Below are 6,820 nucleotides of genomic sequence, written 5' to 3' on the forward strand. Positions count from 1 at the left end.
TATTTATATATATATGTCAATTTATCAATTGTTAAATATGTTATCTGAATATAATAATCCTGTAATGCATAATTAATACAATAAACTAAAAAGATTACTAAAAGCGCTGACAACAATATCCCTGGATTGGGGGTAATATCATTTTACTATAAAAAACACTGAAATCCTTTGAGTCCGGGAGAGTCAGGGAAAGACTCCAGAGAGACTCCAAGGAGTGATAGCGAACGAGTGAGTTCGTTTTCTCCGAATTGAAATAAGAATAAAAAGAAACAATTATCAGTCACAGCCCTGTGTTGTTGTCGGCTGACTTTTATGCGTTTTATTTATATATGAAAAGAACTTGTTTTAATTATTTATCTTTTGAAGAAGTGCGAATTAAATACTTTTAAACATATATAAACATATCGAGATATTTATCAAATCATTTTGCAGCAATTTGCAAGAATAAAAGAGGTAAGTAATTTTATGTTATCCCAATTATTTGGAGTTAATAAATTTGAGTAAAGGATGACAAAGCAATAGATCATTTATTAAATTAATATCTTAAAGTGTCAATTTTGACTGGTTGGTTAAAGAAGTTATACATAATCACGTTATATGGTATTCGTGAACTGGCTCTGCCGTTTCGTTGCCTTAAAGATGTTTTAAAAAACCTAGCGTGATTTCTACTGTATAAATTAGGCTCTGGTATTCGTGGACTGGCTCTGCCGTCTCGTTGCCGAGGTATTCGTGAACTGGCTTCGCCGTTTCGTTGCCTCTTAGTTAGGACATTAGAAACTAACCAGACAAAAGTTTATTCTACCTCTATAAGAGGAACTTAATATATATTTTTATATCTACTTGTCTTTGTCGTTCTAAACCCTCGAACCATACGACCCCGATAGAACCACAACATCAGGTTCTCACTATACCCATCGCTCATTTCATCATTTATATTTTACCAACTTTTTACCAATTTTATTTTATTTGAATTATAACAACTGTCTAAAGATTTGCATCGAAGCGTTTTTTTTTTATAGTGATTTTAATCACTGTCAGGTATCATTATACTTGATCCATCTATACCACGTCACCACTGTGCCGCGACCCCCCTGTGCTGGGTTTTTTTGTTTTCCTCTACCTCTTCTTCCTTCAACATTCATTTCTATAACTGTTCTTACAACTTCCGATTGTTTTCTCCTCATAACACGACCAAACCATCTAAGTCTATTTTCTCTAATCTTATCCACGATTGATGCTACACCTATACTCCCTCTTATATGCTCGTTCCTTATTCTATATTTTTTAGTCACTCCACTCATCCATCTAAACATTGTCATTTCTGTTACACTCATTCTCTGCTCTATTTTCTTATCAACCGCCCAACACTCTCAACCATACATCATAGCTGACATTATTTCAGTCTTGTAGAATTTACCTTTAAACCTAATTGGAATTCTTTTATCGCATAAGACGCCAGACGCTTCTCTCCACTTCAACCACTCGCACTTAAATTTGTGTCTTACATCCTCGTCAATACCCTTTTGCACAACTGAAACTCTTAGATTCAAAAATATAATATAAAATTATATGTTATATAATTGTTATATTGAATTGTTTTCAAATTATTATTGATTTTGATTTTTAATATGTTAAAAGTAATAATTCTTAACCTATTGTATTTCGTCCTTTAAAGTGAAAGTTTATAATAAAAAAAAATTAATTTATTACCATAACTTTTAGCTCAACTTGCAAGTTTGAAATTAACACTATTAAATAGAAAAAAATGAAATTGTTAGGATTAATATGCAGTCAGGAAATTTTATAATTACTATTTACAGTAAATTTATCAGAAAAGTTTAATTTTTTTTGCATTTTTATCGTAATAGATCACTTAAATAAAAATCATAGTAATCATTTATAATTAACTTTTGGTGTTTAAAAAGATTCTATAATGGAAATATTCAGAACTTAATTAATTTTAATGATTTACTTTAACTAAAAGAACCAATAAAAAAGATTTACTCAATTGAGCGTATTATAAAATTTGATTATTATTGTAAAAATCCCTCGTTAAATTCAGGTGAAACTAAAAATCATTTTTTTTTTAGATTTATGATTTATATAACAACATGTTACAAAAAAATTTGGAATATTATAGACTGGTAGTAGCACACATAAATAGAGTTAAAAAATCAATAATTTAAAAGTAAAATTATTTACTTTTGTAGTTGAATACTTTTATCGTATCCAAATCTAATTCGACAATAAATACTTTAAAAATATTAGAAATGAATGATTTTAATTGTTTGTATGGAAAAAGCTGGTTAAGCTATTTTTTTTTCAATTTTTAAGGGTAATATCTTCAACTAAATACGATGTGTGATCCTTTGACATATTGTTCATCAAAGTCGGTCCAGTGAGAGCTGAGTATAAATAGCAACACATACAAAAAAAAACACATCATGGTAAAATTAATACCTTCTTAGCTTCGCATCGAAGCTAAAAAACGCTTCGATACAAATCTGTAGATAGTCTTCAATTTTAAGAAATTGGTTGATTATTCTAAAAGCAAAATTAACTCCTATTTCTATCATTATTCCTAATTAGTAGTTGGTTTATAAGTATAAATTTATGAATAAATATCTATTAAAGCAATTCAACGTTGTATAAATTTGATATTTTAACTAAATTTAATCATTTAGTTTTGTGATTTTTTCGATGAATTTATAAAAAATTATAAAATAGTTATCAGAGATGAAAATCACATAAATTATATATTAATTACTCAATTAATAAATATAATAAAAACTTTTTCAAATAATCTATAATATGTAAATGTATTTTATAAATGTGTTAGTATATCAAGTTTCCTATGTTTTCTTGGTTTTGATAAAATATTTTTATTTAAAAATTTTAAAGAATAAAATATTCTCAGTCTTATGTAAAAGTTTTTGAAAAACTCATAATCAAAGTTTGGACATGGATGTTAAAAGGGAATATTACTTATTAAATTACTTATTTCTTTTTCTACATTATTGTTTACAGAAATTATTGGAAATTCTTCTATAAAAATATTTTTTTATCTAATTCATTAATATAATTTACAAACACATCAGATGGAGTATTTAAATTTCCATAAGTGGATATATTATCATTATGGTAAGCCTAAAAATATGTAAAAAAAAACATTCATCTAAATGATTTTGAGATTTAGCATAACTAACACAAATACCACAATAATGTTCTTCTAGTGATTTCTTAACAAGATCCCACCACCAGATTTCCTTGTTTCCTGACATTCTACTCCTACTCACACCAGCAATCTCTTTTGCAGTATTCTTTACACAACTAGCAAATCTATTCCACACATCATTTATGTCTCCCTCGACATTCCACATCGTTCTCTCTTTTACCGTCTTTACAAACTCTTTTTAATTTTCCTCTTTCAATTTCCACCATCGGATCTTCGATTTTTCCCCTGTGTTTCTTCTATTTTTGTTTATTCTTTTTCCGGTACAGCACAACTCCATTACCATCAGTCTATGTTGTGTAGTTACACTCTCGCTTTGTATTACTTTACAATCTTTTACTCGCTTTACACTCTCTCTCTTCCACATAAAGTAATCGATCTGTGATCTATTCCTCCCACTCTTATATGTTATTTAACCACAGCAAGATCATACAATACTGCGAAGTCAAGTATTCTTTCTCTAGCCTCATTCTTCCCACTAAAACCATACTCTCCATGTACTCTTTCATATTCTCTCCTCTCATTACCTACATGTCCATTCATATCTCCGCCTATCACCACATCCATCTCTCTCCAAGACACTTCCTTGTCTATTTCATCACATCCCACTTGTGGTGTATAGGCATTTATTACATTCAGCACTTTTTCTTCGAATATCAATTTTACGACCATAATTCTGTCACTTTTCCAAGCTTTTTCATCTCTTCATCGATTATTATCCCTACACTATTCTTTGTACTAGACTTACCTGAGTATATTATTTTATAACCCTCACCTATTTCCCTTGATTTCTCTCCTTTCACTTAGTTTCCTGCATACAACAAATTTTAACTCCTCTTCAATACTTCTACTAATTCTCTACTTATACCAGTTAATGTTCTAACATTCCAAGTACCTATTCTTACTTTGTATCTATCTTTCTCCCTTATACACGAGTTCAGCCTATAGTTAAGTGGTGATGTCCCTATACCGTTAACACTACAAGCGTTGGGTAGATCTGTACACATGACTGGTGAAACAGCTACCGCACAAGTTGTTCGGCTGGTATCAAATACTTTATTCCTTAGGCCTTCTCCGTTTTGAACTACTTTCTGTTATCCCATCCGAGGTGGGACAATCCGCCTAAGTTTTGTTCAGGATACCTCATACTTTTTTGACAAAGATTTTTACGCCGGCTGTCGACCTGACACAACCTCATTAGTTGTCTCTTACGACTGGCAGAGGGGCCGTGGAAGTATTTTTATGCCCTATCCATAGGGAAACATAAATTTAAAATTATACTTTAAAAAAATTATTTCTTGAGACTTCAACAAATAGGGAACATTATACACAAAAAATATATTTTGTTGATTCACAAAAAAATAAGGCCGTTCAGGTTACACATTCATTTTACTAGCAAGGCTAGAAAATTTGTACCTTGGTCAGATGTTATGACTCTTACTCTTAATGAAAAACTCTGTATTTTGAATATTATAGCAAAAATAGTTTTTTTTAAGTGAACTCCAGTACAGGTATTACTTATAAAATAGTATGCTATAGATTGTTTCCAACTATAATTTAGGCCTCTTAAAATAGAACATAGCATATGTTTAGCAGGCTCATATGTTTTTTGGTCATAGGAACTATTAAACCCCAAAATATAATCTTTTGACAAATTATAATATAAATGAGTCTTAATAGACATTTCATCAATACATAAAACACAGTTTATTGCATCATTCTTAAAACTATTTAACTTTAATGACAGATTCAAAAGTTAAATTATTTAAACCTGGCACTAAATCTAATTTCTCTGTTATTCTATGGAGAGTCCTTGTACTAGGTAATTGCAATATATTTTTCAAGAACCTATAAGCCTGAGGCCCGAAAAAATATATAGTTAAAGCAAGCTGTTTAAGCTCTTTAGTATAACGATATCCTTGAGGTTTCTTTTGAGCAAGATGCACAATTTTTTTTATAATTAGTGACAAATTAGAAGATAAATGAATTCTGGGAGTATGTAAAAAATCCAACTGAGGAGTTTATGATAAGGAAGCTACACTATCCTGCATTTCATACTCTTCCAATATCTAAAAATATTTAATAATTATTTTTTTATTAATGAATGGTTTCAAAAAAAAAAATAATCTCTATTGAAATAATGAGAACATAATAAACCAACTATATTGATATAAGTTTAAATCGTATTGCTAAAAATATATCATGTCCTTGAATATTTTTAAATAAAATGAAAAATATTAAACTTAAATAAAATTAATTTAAAATTTGAAAGGAAAATTTTTATGTTTTACCTTCCAGAGGACTTGGCAAGTTTGGTGGAGTGATATTCCCTTCACATACATTAAGTGTATCTTTTACATCAGTAGTATTAGTTTCTATAATTTTAAAATTGTTTAGTTGTAATTTATAAAATAAAACATTATATACCTGATTAATACTTACAAAACTCTATAGGGCATAGAGCATGCCCTATATACAGCATTAGAACGAAGTTTATACTTTTTTGGATTAGAAACCATATTAGGTTTGAAATGAACATTACAAGTCATATAATATTTATTCAATGTATCAATTGATTTGTCTAACAAATTATTTCTGTTTCAATTTTGTAACCATTCTTTATAGCTATTGAATAAATTCATGATATATTTATAATAAAAAACCCAGCCACGGGGGTCACTGCACAGTGGTGACGTGGCATAGTTTGATAAAGTATAATGATATCTGACAGTGATTAAAATCACTATAAAAAAAAACGCTTTGATCTTTAGATAGTGTTTAATTTTAAAAAATTGGTGGATTATTCCAAAATCTACATGATTTGCTATTTCCTAATTAATATCCTGATTAAGAAAGAGTATGTCGAATGAAAAAGAGATATAAATATTATTTCTCATAATAAAATTGTGTTGATCCATACACTTTTCAATAAGTTATAGCATTACAAAATTAAAAATATAAAAATGAATTTTTTTACAAAATTTTTTATTTTTTATTAAATTTAATGTTTGTTTTCACCATAAAAACTTTTTGTAACACTTTTAAAAGTTAAGTGTAAAAGTAAATTTTTTGTGATAAAGTTGTCATTTTAAATCCCCCCCTGTGGGCAGATAAAGGGTCAGATTAAAAAAAAATTAGCGATTTTTAAATTTGTAATTTTTTTGGAGGTTTCCCCCATTTACGGGAAACGAGGGAAATTATTTCAATTTTTGAGGGTAATATCTTCGACTATACAGAGTGATTTTTTTATCATAACCCACTCAATTACTTGCAGAATAATAATAATTTAAACATTTTTTTTTTTATTATCTTTAGTTACACATTATTCTTGAATTTTTAACTANTTTTTTTTTTATTATCTTTAGTTACACATTATTCTTGAATTTTTAACTATGTAATACTTTTTAAGTTCATCCCTTATGCCTTGGAGGGGGGTCAACTTTGTTTTTTTAAATGGTAACACATATTTTTAATTTAATAAAATTTTTGAGTTTTTAATTTAATAAATAAGTAAAATCAAAACTATATTAAAAATATTATTAATTTAAAAAAACTAAAAAATATTAAAAATATTAAACTCAAAAGCCA

The 6,820-nt window shown here is 28.2% G+C and overlaps 1 long non-coding RNA gene across 1 annotated transcript; it reads right to left on the reverse strand.

Moving 5' to 3' along the window:
* Positions 1–2,973: 2,973 nt before the first annotated feature.
* LOC126903871 (uncharacterized) lies at positions 2,974–6,004 on the reverse strand. Its single transcript, XR_007703623.1, has 3 exons — positions 5,675–6,004; positions 5,524–5,607; positions 2,974–5,301 (listed from the first exon to the last, which is right to left on the reverse strand). It is a non-coding gene; the product is annotated as an uncharacterized LOC126903871 (long non-coding RNA).
* Positions 6,005–6,820: the final 816 nt, after the last annotated feature.

This window comes from Daktulosphaira vitifoliae, unplaced genomic scaffold (assembly GCF_025091365.1).
Source record: "Daktulosphaira vitifoliae isolate Bord-2020 unplaced genomic scaffold, ASM2509136v1 Scaffold_4, whole genome shotgun sequence".
In the NCBI taxonomy this organism is placed as follows: Eukaryota; Metazoa; Arthropoda; class Insecta; order Hemiptera; family Phylloxeridae; genus Daktulosphaira; species Daktulosphaira vitifoliae.